The sequence below is a fragment of the Sphaeramia orbicularis genome, chromosome 7 (assembly GCF_902148855.1).
Source record: "Sphaeramia orbicularis chromosome 7, fSphaOr1.1, whole genome shotgun sequence".
Classification (NCBI taxonomy): Eukaryota; Metazoa; Chordata; class Actinopteri; order Kurtiformes; family Apogonidae; genus Sphaeramia; species Sphaeramia orbicularis.
In genome coordinates, this window is record NC_043963.1 from 10,468,614 (window position 1) to 10,483,617 (window position 15,004).

General features: G+C 36.1%; 1 protein-coding gene across 2 annotated transcripts in view; it reads right to left on the bottom strand.

The window, feature by feature from the left end:
- Positions 1-15,004, bottom strand: part of kazna (kazrin, periplakin interacting protein a) — an 814,799-nt gene that overhangs the window by 241,500 nt on the left and 558,295 nt on the right. The gene's annotated exons all lie outside the window — the stretch shown is intronic.

Here is a 15,004-nt window from a genome sequence, read left to right on the forward strand (position 1 = left end):
TGATGTTGAAAATTATGGATGTCATTTCAGAAAAAAAAACTTGTGTCGGAGCTTGAGCAGAAAAAAGCATTTTTACCAATACACACACACACACACACACTGCTTTCACACTTTGCTCGTTTATTCCTCACTTTCAGACTTTTTCATTCAGTCTAAAAAAAAACCTGAATGTGTGAAACGTCTCTTGGCCCAAAAAGCTGAATACTGGTCCAATGAAAAGAGTCTGACCATTGATTTTTCTTCATTCACACAGGAAAGGGTACTCACAAAAAAACCAAAAAAACAAACCGATCACGGTAAAAAAGTAGGTAGAAAAAGCTTACATAGTACACAGTCTGGAAAAAGTAAAAAGACAATAGTCCCACAGTTTATTATTTAGCCGTTAGCGATGATTACAGCTCATATTAAACTTCACAACGTCACATATATTTCTGTAATTTTTTGGACACATAATATTGAACCTAACCTGACTGAACCAACCTGTACTGTAGGCACTAGGCATGATGGGTAATCACTTCATCCATCACTCTGGAACAAGGTACAAAATTACAACATTAATCGTGCTTTATGTTTTAATAACCAACAGAGGTGCAAATTCAGTATTCTGCCTAACGCATTCTGCGATAACAGAGAATTTCGTGTTATTCAGAGGCAGCAAACGCGTTACTGTCAAGGAGGATGACATGACAACTGAAAAAATCATCAGGATCTTCCAGGTATAGTTGTTTTGTTTAATACAGTGTGGCCATGGTAGACAATCTAAGTAGAAAACACTTCGCGTAACACACGAAAAAGTCGGTAACTTCCGGGTCATACCAAATCGGATATCAAAAATGTCGACATGAAACCCAACATTTGGTCCATTTGCTTATTTCCAATTTTTTATTTGTGCGTACAGTCGAAAGAACGAAAAACAACTTGTTTTTTAGTTTCAGTAAGATTTTAATTTTTTAATTTTTTAAAATAAATTATTAGAAATTTCAGGCGACCCCAGACATTCAAAATGGAGACATTTTATTTGCTAAAATTAATTTGTTTTTGATCGTGTAAGTTTGCTATAATATGTTGCAAATAAACATTAATTTTAGAGGACATTTAGACTATATAATGTAAAATTTTATTAGTAAGATTTAAATTTAAAAAAATAAATAAATTATTAGAAATTTCAGGTGACCCCAGACATTCAAAACATACATTTTATTTGCTAAAATTAATTTGTTTTTGATCATGTAATAGTTTGCTATATGTTGCAAATAAACGTTAATTTTAGATGATATTAAAACTATATAATGTAAAATTTTATTAGTAAGATTTTAATTTTTAATTTTTTAAAAATAAATTATTAGAAATTTCAGGTGACCGCGGACATTAAAAACTGAGACATTTTATTTGCTAACATTAATTTGTTTTTGATTGTGCAATAGTTTGCTATAATATGTTGCAAATAAATGTTAATTTTAAATGACATTTAGACCATATACTGTAAAATTTTATAGGTAAGATTTGAATTTTTACTTTTTTTTTTTTTTTTAAATAAATTATTAGAAATTTCAGGCAACCCCAGACATTCAAAACGGAGACATTTTATTTGCTAAAATTAATTTGTTTTTGACCGTGCAATAGTTTGCTATAATATGTTGCAAATAATCGTTAATTTCAGGCAAAATTTTGACTATATAATGTAAATTTTTATCAGTAAGTTTTAATTTTTTATCAGTTACTAGAAATTTCAGGTGACCCCATAGTTGAAAAACACTGTTCCAATGTGTGTTTTTTTTCTGTATACTGCACAAAGTCAGTTGCAATGTAAAGTCAAAAGTACACCATGTGCACATCGGTATAAGTTTGCTACGATGCATTAAACTATTGCGGAGGTTACAAAGTAAATGTGTGTAAACAGAATGCATGAGGAGGTTTGGAAGAGACATGATTAATGCAGCGCGCAACACCAATCAGCTCCGAACCATCCCTCTCAATACACACATAATGAACTTTTACTCCACTGTACTAACTCTGCAGCAGCTTTCCATTCATCAACACTGCTACTGTCTCTGGGGAACGGCAGAATGCACCGCACCGAAAAGAACACAAGCCCAAACACAGGATCCCACGGCTGCTTTCAGAGGCTGCATATGCACAGAAATATTAACATTTTTATGACCACGGAGCGGTTTGATTTCTTGTGAGGTTCACTGGTTTTTAATATGTTTTTTTTTTTTGTTCCCACCAGTGGCACTGACTGAATGCATATTGAATGCATTGCTTCAGGTCAGTTCACATAAAAGTGTTTGTGAAAATGAGTCTGTCGCTCACATGCATCCTGCCTACACACTCAGGAAGTTTCATTCCAAAGAAATTCACGTTAAAGGTTACAGAAGCACTTTTTGACGTGTCGACCCATTCGCTAGAATAAAATGTTTCCACTGTACTTTCAACAAACCACGGATGAGATGAAATCAACCAAGAATATGTTTGACTTCAACATAAACACATGATATTCTGTAATTACCTCTGCCAAGGAGGTTATGTTTTTGCCAGGGTTTGTTTGTCTGTCTGTTAGTGTGCAACATAACTCAAAAAGTTATGGACAGATTTTGATGAAATTTTCAGGGTTTGTTGGAAATGGGATAAGGAAGAAATGATTAACTTTTGGGGGTGATCCGGAAGAAATCCTGGATTCTGGATCACTTTGAAATTTTCATTAACATTGTGGTGAATAGGGCCAAAATTTTCGTTTCCCAATATCTCGCTTAATTATTGACCAAAACTCATGAAATTTAACTCAGGAATTGACAATGGGGTCCTCTATCACATTTCAAAGGCTGATCCGGATCTGATCCAGAAGGCGGATTTTATTTAAAACTAGAAGCACTCGGAGAGCGCAGACCTCCGCCAAGGCTGATCAGTGGCCCCTCCCGTGGGCCCCCCCACCCCCGATCACCACCAAAATTTAATCATTTCTTCCTTATCCCATTTCCAACAAACCCTGAAAATTTCATCCAAATCTGTCCATAACTTTTTGAGTTATGTTGCACACTAACGGACAAACAAACAAACAAACAAACAAACAAACAGACAGACAAACAAACAAACCCTGGCAAAAACATAACCTCCTTGGCGGAGGTAAAAATAAATGTAGGATTTGTATCACCGATTATGTGGGGAATTTTTGTGCTTGGCGGAGGTCTGCGCTCTCCGAGTGCTTTTCTAGTTTGTTTGTTTGTTTGTCTGTTTGTCTGTCCGTTAGTGTGCAACATAACTCAAAAAGTTATGGACAGATTTTGATGACATTTTCAGGGTTTGTTGGAAATGGGATAAGGAAGAAATGATTAAATTTTGGTGGTGATCGGGGGTGGGGGGGCCCATTTCCAACAAACCCTGAAAATTTCATCCAAATCTGTCCATAACTTTTTGAGTTATGTTGCACACTAACGGACAGACAAACAAACAAACCCTGGCAAAAACATAACCTCCTTGGAGTGGGGGGGCCCACGGGGGGGGGGCACTGATCAGCCTTGGTGGAGGTCTGCGCTCTCCGAGTGCTTCTAGTTTAATGGTTTCTGTTGTTAGTTCCAGGCACTGATATCACTTAGGCTCAACATATAAAACAACTGTAAATACTATAGTCCTCCTACAAAAACGAGTCATACGTATTATTAATAAGGCCGGTTACTATGAACATACTAATGAATTGTTTATGCAATCTCATATTATGAAATTTAATGATTTGGTTTACTATAAAATAATGCAAATAATGTATAAAGCCAAATTAAAGTGACTCCCCGTCTGTGTACAAAGGTTCTTCTAAACACATGAGTCTAAATATGATTTGCGAGATGTTTGTAAATTTGTTGTACAAAAAGCTAAAAAAGAGACAAAAAGAAGATGTATATCTGTTGTGGAATGAGGCCAGCATGGATTTAAGAATGTGTAGTCCATTTTTGATATTTAAAAAAAAAAAAGGTACGTAAGGCAATTTTTGAAGGATACAATTGTTACGCTCTAATAAGTATTAGGTAAATAATTTATTTTTGATTCTACATTAAATTACCATTAATTTGGTGGTTAAGTTTTCTATTTCTCTGGTTTATTTTCACCTTTTTATGTTTTGCTTGTTTGGTTGGATACATTGGTTTTTTTTTGCTTTTGTCTTTTTCCTATATTGGATGCTGGGTAGCTGAATTTATTATGTAGGGCAGGCATTAATATAAGCATTTTGCTTCTGCCTGTGCCTTTTCAGTCATAACCTGTTGGTAATGTTTGGAGCATTGACTTTCTATTCTTGTCTAGTTCCAGTTCATTCCAACAAAGTAAGACTTGTGTTCAACCTCTGCTCTTCTCATTTAACCTCTTCTTCTTCTTCTTCCTCCTCCTCCTCTTCCTCTTCCTCTTCTGTCACTAGTTCAACACCCACCTATTAAGACGCTGTTCCAGGCTGAATTATTTGCGGTAATTGAGCGCAGATGTGTGTGGATCCAGAGCTGGAGGTCTAGGGCTGGTGTCGTCATTATGGTCAGATTAGTCACGGTGCTCGTCAACATGGACTTATGAAAGCTACAAATAACAGGCCTGCTGCCCCGCCCACCTCCGAGAACCGGAACCAGCTTATGGGAGGTCTGGACCTGAACACGTCGCCACCTGACATCTCACTAACGTGTCATTTTTCTAACCTGGCCACGGTGCAGCCTTTGGCTTCAGGAACGAACGCACTCGTCAGCTTTCGGAATAATGGACAAAAATTCACAGTGAATATGAATCTGAAGCCTGGACGAGCAGTGGAAACGTCTGAGCTGCCCTGCATCCAACATCTGACCGACTCACAGCGGTTTTACAGGAAGAACTAGAGCAAAATACAGAGGAAAGAAAGAGGAACATATAAGAAAATACAGAGGAAAGAAAAGGGGAAATAAACAGAGGAACATATAAGAAAATACAGAGGAAAGAAAGAGGAACATATAAGAAAATACAGAGGAAAGAAAGAGGGAACATATAAGAAATACAGAGGAAAGAAGAAAGAGGAACATATAAGAAATAAGAGGAAAGAAAGAGGAAAGAAAGCGGAAATATAAGAAAATACAGAGGAAAGAAAGAGGAAATAACAGAGGAACATATAAGAAAATACAGAGGAAAGAAAGAGGAACATATAAGAAAATACAGAGGAAAGAAAGAGGAAAGAAAGAGGAACATATAAGAAAATACAGAGGAAAGAAAGAGGAACATATAAGAAAATACAGAGGAAAGAAAGAGGAAATAACAGAGGAACATATAAGAAAATACAGAGGAAAGAAAGAGGAAATAACAGAGGAACATATAAGAAAATACAGAGGAAAGAAAGAGGAACATATAAGAAAATACAGAGGAAAGAAAGAGGAAAGAAAGAGGAACATATAAGAAAAAACAGAGGAAAGAAAGAGGAAATAACAGAGGAACATATAAGAAAATACAGAGGAAAGAAAGAGGAACATATAAGAAAATACAGAGGAAAGAAAGAGGAAATAACAGAGGAAATACAGAGGAAATAAAGAGCAAAATAGAAATACAGAGGAAAATAGAAGAAATAACAGAGGAAAATACAGAGGAAATAAAGAGGAACATATAAGAAAATACAGAGGAAATAATGAGGAAACAAAAGAGGAAAATACAGAGGAAATAAAGAGCAAAATAGAAATACAGAGGAAAATAGAAGAAATAACAGAGGAAATACAGAGGAAATAAAGAGGAACATATAAGAAAATACAGAGGAAATAAAGAGGAACACAAAAGAGGAAAATACAGAGGAAATAAAGAGCAAAATAGAAATACAGAGGAAAATAGAAGAAATAACAGAGGAAAATACAGAGGAAATAAAGAGGAACATATAAGAAAATACAGAGGAAATAAAGAGGAAACAAAAGAGGAAAATACAGAGGAAATAAAGAGCAAAATAGAAATACAGAGGAAAATAGAAGAAATAACAGAGGAAAATACAGAGGAAATAAAGAGGAAACAAAAGAGGAAAATACAGAGGAAATAAAGAGCAAAATAGAAATACAGAGGAAAATAGAAGAAATAACAGAGGAAAATACAGAGGAAAATAGAAGAAATAACAGAGGAAAATACAGAGGAAATAAAGAGGAAAATAGAAATACAGAGGAAAATAGAAGAAATAACAGAGGAAAATACAGAAGAAATAAAGAGGAAAATAGAAATACAGAGGAAAATAGAAGAAAATACAATACAGAGGAAATAAGGAGAGAAATACAGAGGAAAGAAAGAGGAACATGTAAGAAAATACAGAGGAAAATAGAAGAAGATACAATACAGAGGAAAATACAGAGGAAAATGCAGAGGGAGAAGAAAAACAGGAAGTAGAGGAGAGGAAGAGTTAAGAATAGATTAAACTAGGGTTAGACTAGACTAGATTAGATTAGATCAGATTAGATTAGACTAGATTAGATCAGATTAGACTAAATTAAATTATACTAGATTACATTAGACTAGACTAGATTAGACAACATTTAATTAGACTAGATTAGATTAGACTAGATTGCATCACACTAGACTAGATTAGACTCGATTACATCAGACTAGATTAGTTTAGAGTAGACTAGATTAGATTAGGCTAGATTATATAAGGCTCCATCCATCCATCTGTTCGCTCATCCATCCATCCATCCATCCATCAACACAGCCATGTGCCCATCCATCCATCCATCCATCCATCCATCCATCCATCCATCCATCCATCCTATGACAGTATTTTTCAGGTCAACACTTGTTTTTCTCTGAGTGTGAATCTGCTATGCTCTGGATTTAAATATGAAAGACCACGTTGCGTTCAATGACCCTCCTTTGAGTCCTGTGGGAACCTGACGCTAACCTTTACAATGTTGGAGGAAAACTTACAAGGAGGATTCAGCTTTTGTCAACAAGAACCCCCTGTTGTTCCACTTCGCAGCGGGGATGAAACAAAATCCTTGTCGGGGGGGATGCATCTCAAAATAGAGGCAGCCGAGCCTCGTCTTTACCTCAGCGAGTCTGGAGGAAGATTCAGCTCAAACGACAGACTTTATTGTGTTTTTTTTTTTTTTTTTTCAAAGAGTGCAGGCTTTTGCTCACAGGGTTCCAAATATCTAACAGTCGAACAACAGATAATCCATGAAGCTGAGGTAAATACAGTCATGTAGGGGTTCAGCTGCAGATCTCTATCTCAGATTTATTGCAGAAAGAAGCATTTTATTTTTGCGGATGGACTGAAACAGGCTAAAAGTAGTATTTCTACTGTCAAATGTAAAAAAATATGATACAAGGTTATCATTAGATGTTAAAATAAAGAGTTCTGAAGTTCTGCCGTAGAGATATGAACGGAATTTATTTCCAGTATTGGCCGGTGGAGTACTGTGACCGCTAGAGGGAGCAGTGAGTCACTCTGAGAAAAACTAACACCTCAAAGCATCAGAAAGTGACCAAATGGGATGAGAACCATTAAGAAACAACCTCAGAGTCAAAGAAAAGAAGTGATAAAATAGAACCCCACTGGACACAGATACAATGAAAAGAATGGAGTTTGATGCTAAATGTCAGCATTTCTCCTACACAGGTGAGTTTAATTCTGAGGCGTATGAAGGTATAAAGTTATTATGGGATGTTATTATCTTTGCTAAGTTGCCATTAGTTGATCTATGGTTCAGAGTAAACTGTGACAGTTCTGACCACATTTGTTGGATTCCAAACAGATCTTTACTTCGGCTTCTGACAACACAAACCGAACAGAAACAGAGGTGATTAGTGGTTTTTACTGTGGCTGTTTTCAGTCTAAAAACAGAGCTAAGCTAAAAGCAGAGCTAAGCTAACAGAGCTATAATGTAAACCAGAGGTGTCAAACTCATTTTTGTTTGTGGCTGCCTTTTTTATTTAAAGTTGTGGGCTGTTTTGTTTTTTTTTGTTGTCCTTTTTGTCCTTTTTCCACTTTGTTTTTTTCCTTTTTTTAAATGACTGAAAATATGATAAAACCAATAAAAACTTAAGTAACAATAAATAAATAAATTTACCTAATGGAAAAATGACAATTTTGCCAAAACTCTTGTTTTCGATTAAAAGTTTTTGCACTTGCAAGAGGTGGTTTTTCAGGTATAATGAAATTGGTTCATCACCCAAAACTGCAATGGAAAAAAAAAAATTTTTGGGCAACTAGAGTCACGCGAAAAAAAAAAAAAAAAAAGAGTGGATATTAACGGATGTTACAACAAGTGAAGACGAAGAATTTTAAAAGAAACATGGCGCGGTATACGTGGACACACCATGAAACCCAATAATTTAGCCCAATTTAGTATAGGATAGAGGGGTAACAAGTATTCTAGATTCAAAACAACAGCTATTTATTTTTGTCGCCATATTTATGAAATGATTTCTCATGATAATAAATAAACAAATCATTGCATTTGTCATTTAGTGGAAAAAACCGACATTATGCACTTCTGTTATTTCAACATTTAGTAAATATCGGTAATGCTTTGCGCATATGCCTAATGGAAAAGCGACTTATGAGTTTTAGCTTGAAGTTGCGAAAAAAGGTCTTTCCATTGCAGTTTTATAGTGATATACCATTTGCGCTACACCCGAAAAACCACCTCTTGCCAGCGTAAAAACTTTTAATCAAAAATTAAGACTTTTGGGCAAAATTGTTTTTCCATTAGGTACATTTTTATGAGCGAGTTATATTTGCGCAATTTGAGGGTCAATGGAAAAGTGACTACAAAGTGTATTTGTACAAAGTATCAGTATCGGATAGGGGTGTGTATTGGCAAGAATTTGGCAATACGATACAAATCACAATACGAGGATCACAATATGATATATCACGATACTGTTAAAAAGGCAATTTTTAATCGGTTTTGTTTCTTTTTTAAAAGATTATTTCCTGGAAGAATGGAATTACACCAGAAATATGCACAAATATGAAACACATTTTATTTGATCACAACAGGATCTAATGTTATAACAAAATTTTCCTCTGTAAAAACTTAAATTATGTTTTACAGACATTACAGATTAAGATCCTGTTCAAATGTTCATATTCTAATAGTTCATAACTAACATCAGAACATTATTTTTGTGCAATCCCAACAATGGAACTAATGTTATTTAATAAAAGAGTGTTAAATAATAATAAATAAAATATAATGAACCTTCACAATATCTGCATTTGAATAAATACCTAAAAATATCAATACAGTATTGCGAAATGAAATATCGTGATGCATTGCAGAATATTTTCTTACACCCCTAGTATCGGATCAGTATTGGCGATACCAGCCTGAATTTTTACTCGGTATCAGATCGGAAAGGAAACCCGTAATATCGAACATCACTAGTACATGTGTTCCAGTATGACAGCTCCCCCTCCGGGTGAGAGTTTGGAACATTAATACTACACAGAACCTCTGTAAATGTTTCAGCAGAATAAACTGGTGTTTTTAAAATCTCATCTCTACAGCATCCATTAAATGAAACCTATTATTTGTTCATTTTTGGTTCTGACTCGGGGTGTGAACTGCAGGGAGGGCACAGAAAGATTAATAAGACATGAGCTCCCCTGTCAGATTGTTTTCGGGGGGTTGGCCTCTTAAATATTGACGATATGTTATTCTCCGGCGTGCATTTAAAATCTTTATCTTCATTGTCTTGTATAAAACTAGGCTATTATTGGTGTATGATTCATGCATGAGGGTGAGTCATCACTAATTCACTTCAATACAGATCCTGACATGCATGCTAATCCAAGTCAGAGGAGTCATTTCAACAACTCACTCATTTCGACTCAAATTTTCAGCGAAAATGCCAACGGAAAAAAAACAAAACAAAACAATTCTTATCATTCACATGCTTTCTAAGAATGAATAGTTAATGGAGTAGAGTTGTGTTTCTTTTAAAAACAGATGTAAAAGGAGCCAAAACAGAGGAATTATTTGATTTTTGTGTCATTTTCCTTACCGATACGTCCATAAAAGACTTGATTTTTCCTTTAAAACTTCATGAAACAAAACCACATTTTTTAATGAACATATTTTCTGTCACTGATGAAGTGGAAATGAAAAGCATCCCCCCAGTCTTCTCAATGCTGCAGCACTCCGAGACAGATGGAGGCTACTTTTCATCTGTTTGCTTATCATTCATATTCTTATTACTAAGAAAAATGATTAATAAATTCAAAATAAAGTGTTTTATAAATGTTACATCTGTTTTTCCAACAAAAGCCTGTTTCTAGAACAATATTTTAAGGTAAAATCTCTGAATCAGTGTCTTAACTCTGATAAAATACAAGGAAGTTCCAGCCAAAATAAGTTTTCCTTTGGTTTTCTCTGGTTAGTTTGTGTGTGATGTAAAGTCTAGACTAAATGTCGTCTAAAATTAACATTTATTTGCAACATAGCATAGCAAACTATTACATGATCAAAAATAGGACCAATGGCCCTGTAGCTTACCGGCCAAATTAAAAGCTTAGGGAAATGGATCCAGATGCCATTTATTATCACCCAGTTCTGTGTATTTATTATATTACAGAAATAGCCCATGTTTTGGTCATATTCCAATCAGATCTGTAAAAAATTCAAATTCCAACTTGATATCATTGATACTGATTTATTGGATCAATCCACTTCTTATCTGTTATAATGGGGAAATTTGTCAAAGTGGCACCAAATCCAGAATCAGATCCGGATCGAAATAATTTCAATACCTTGTGTTGACATCATCAAACAGAAGCTGTATACCAAGTTTGAAGTCAATCAGAACTGGAGTTTCGGAGAAAAAGACGATTGAAATTTTTCCCCCATAAGAGCCCATGTTAAATTTTCCGTAAGTTCCTGGATCCAGAAGAAGATCCTGATCAGCATGTGGACATTATGTTTTGGTCATCTCCCCATCAGGGTTGAACTGTAGAAATTTTCACTGGATATCATTTATATTTACTGAGTTATTGCATCCATCCACTTCCTATCTCTATAATGGGGAAATTTTACAAAGTCGCACCAAATCCAGAATCAGATCTGGATCCAAATCCTTTCACTAACTTTTGTTGACATCATCATAAAGAAGCTGTATACAAGTTTGAAGTCAATCGGAATTGTAGTTTCAGAGAAGACGATTGAAATTTTTGTAACGGACGACAGACGACGACGGACACCGCATGATGACCTAAAAACAACTTAATTTTAGCAAAAAAATAAGTCTCTATTTTGAATGTCTGGGGTCGCCACAGATTTGTGAAGTTAAAATGGGCTCATGAGCCAAAAAAGGCTGGGATCCTTTGAGTTACAGTGTGAGGATAATACAGTTTGTATTGAGTCCACAGGTTTGTAGATGATTCAGGCAGTCGCAGCTGTAATGAGCCCGACTCTGCACTTATGATGTAACAACTCCCATCATCGAAGGGTCCTCTGGTGGAGTGTTTCAACAGTTCCTTACACCAGCCTTCATGCGTGGACACTCCTCTGTTCCCTATCATCACCCTTTCCCCTCTGGTCGTCTCGTCTTCTGGCTCCACCACTCCAACGCCACCTTTCCTCTCCTTTCCTTTCCCCTCCCTTCTGCTTTCTATCCTATTGTCTGTCACCGTTTAATGGGGTTCCCCGAGCTCTTCTCTTCCCTCCTCTGAGTCGGCCATATTTTATCTGCCGGCACAGAGCGGGACGAAGCGACGGGTGGAACAAAAGAAGGCCCTAATGAGTAGCGGAGGTGATTAAGGAAAGAATAGTCACTCTTGCAAGAGCCTTCGCCGAGTCGCCCATGTTTCCCGGCTCGGTCTGCAATCCGTAGATATGCGCCGGCTCCCTTTTCTTACGTCTGCCATTCGCCTTTAATTGGACTGACATTCACCGGCCCCTCAACTGCCGGACCTCGTGATAAAGCTCGCGAATTCATGCATTAATCACCAGCAGCCAGACAGACCTTTACCCTCTGTATCACCTGCCTCAAGACACCAATTCAAGGTGCCCTATAAATACCCTGCAGATAAATGAAACTAATGGACCGGTGGGGGGGGGCGGGGGGTTGACGATGGAGGGGGAGCTGGTGCTTAACGTTTAGCTCCCCACGCTAAACAGTCCCCAATCTCAAGACAGCTCATTGTCGATCATATTGTAATGAAAGACCGCTGAATGTACTGGGCCGGCCATTGAAAAGGAGTATGTGGGCTGAAGGGGTGGGTGGGGGGGGGGGGGGTGTTATTAGTTGGTATAAGGACTCAGGAGAAAATGAGCTACTGCCAGAGAGACTAAACCGAAGGGAAGCCAGCTTTTGTCAGCCCTTGAATGTCATTTTCACAGCGGCCGTCAGAGGAATGAACACATCACGGCTGTATGTAGAAGGGGAAAATGGCCCATTTACTCGGTTCCATGACAGACTACAGACAGGTGTCGGAGATGGAAACGTGGTCCGACCACGGCCACTCCAACTACGCATTTGTTCGCAGAGTCTAAAGCACCTGCAGAGACGAAGAATGAACTGACATGACTGAACGCAGACTGAACCTGTGTCGACAATTTTCTGTTTACCTTCGACGGTACGCTCCGCTTAAATGGCATTTTTAGAGACTCAATAAATCACCTCGAATGCAATAAAACACACACATAAGACCAAAAGAGATTAGAATAAAAGTACAAGAAAATACTGTTGTAATTCAGTTTGGTTGTAATTCCTGGTTAATAAACCAGGAACCAGGTTAAAAACCATTGAATTCAGAGCTATATACATGTATATATGTATTTTTTCTTTTCTTTCCTATTGTATTGATAATTTCTTTTCTGCTACTTTTTATTCTACTTGAATGGAGCAACTTTAACACCCTGTAATTTCCCCCTGGGATTAATAAAATATTCAGATTTTGATTAAAGCTCAAAGTCCACAAGTCAATCATATCTTCAGAGTTTAATTTCACAGATCATACAAAAATAAAACTGCAAAAATTATGTCACTGTCCAAATATTTATGATGGAGATGGAGAACAGAGTGACATGGGCTGAACAATTTTCTGTTTACCTTCAGTGGTACGCTTCACATAAATGGCATTTTTAGAGACTCAATATATCACCTGGAATGCAATAAAACACACACACAAGACCAAAAAAGATTGGAATAAAAGTACAAGAAAATACTGTTGTAATTCATTTGGTTGTAATTCCTGTTTAATAAACCAGGAACCAGGTTGAATTCAGAGCTATATACATGTATTTTTTCTTTTTTTTTTTTTTCTGTTGTATTGATAATTTCTTTTCTGCTACTTTTTATTCTACTTGAATGGAGCAACTTTAACACCCAGTAATTTCCCCCTGGGATTAATAAAATATTCTGATTTTGATTAAAGCTCAAAGTCCACACGTCAATCATATCTTCAGAGTTTACTTTCACAGATCATACAAAAATAAAACTGCAAAAATTATGTCACTGTCCAAATATTTATGATGGAGATGGAGAACAGAATGACATGGCTGAACAATTTTCTGTTTACCTTCGGTGGTACGCTTCACATAAATGGCATTTTTAGAGACTCAATATATCACCTGGAATGCAACAAAACACACACACAAGACCAAAAAAGATTCAAATTGAAGTACAAGAATATATAGTTGTAATTCGGTTTGGTTGTAATTGCTGTTTAATGCAATATATTGTTGAAACCATTGAATTCAGTGATATATATAGATATTCTTTTTTGTTGTATTGATATTCCTTTCCTGCTACTTTTATTCTGCTTGAATGGAACGACTCCAACACCCAATAATTTCCCCCTGGGATTAATAAGTATTCTGATTTTGATTAAAGCTGAAAGTCCACACTTCAATCACATCTTCAGAGTTCATTCATAGATCATACAGAAGCAAAACTGCAAAAATTATGTCACTGTCCCAATATTTATGATAGAGATGGAGGATCCTGTTAGGTTCTGTAAACTGGCTTGAATGGTCCGTTCTCTAAATGTCCTGCCCTAAATGTAAAGTAAAGTGTAAAATGAAATAACTTTTGTTGTGATTTGGTGCTATATAAATAAAATTTGATTGACTGATTGAGAACAGTGTGATATGACTGAACTGTTTTCAGTTTACCTTCGATGGTATGCTCCACTTAAATTGCATGTTTAGAGACTCAATATATCACCTCAAACACACAAGGCTAAAAGAGATTAGAACAAATGTACAAGAAATATTGTTGTAATTCCTGATTAATGCAATATATTTGTTAAAACCACTGAATTAAAGCTGAAAGTCCACACTTGAATTTGTGTTTCTGTCCAAATACTTATGATAAAGATGGGGAACTGAACGCAGACTAAACCTGTGTTGACAAATTTTCTGTTCACTTTCGACTGTACGTTCCGTTTAAATTGCATTTTTAGACTCAAAAGCCTCATTTATTACAGTCCCCTGACACACAAAACAAGTATTTTTCGACACTTGTTCGCTGTAATCTTTGACTTGCACTGAGCAGAGCTTGAAGGTGGACTTCCAGGGAAGCAAAAAACATCTGGTGCCCAGCAGATAAATATTTAAGTTTCACTGAGGGTGACAGAGATGCCAAGTTAGCATTTTCTTTAAACAAGGACACATTTAATAAAGTCTTTTGTCGAGAAAACATATTCAACTCAGATTATTATTCAATAAACAATGTTTTGTTTTGTTTTGTTATTGTGGTTTTAGAGTTACGCTGAGTAAGTTTAGCTTAAAAAAGACCCAATATGTCCATGAACAGATATATTATTATGGATTTCTGCATTTTATCTACAGGTATACATGCTCTAGCAAAGGTTTACACTATTCTATGTGTAGAAATGATCACATACATTAATCTGAGCTTCATTTTTAATTAGGATTTATTTGTAAGGGGGCAAATATGGAGTATGGACTGTTGGGACAGACCAAAACATGTATAGTATTTGGACTGTGGCTCAAATTTAGTGTTTTTTACGTCTGTACGCTAACCATTGGATGTGAAATGGAGCAATAGAGTGTGGATTTAATTCAAGGGGTTT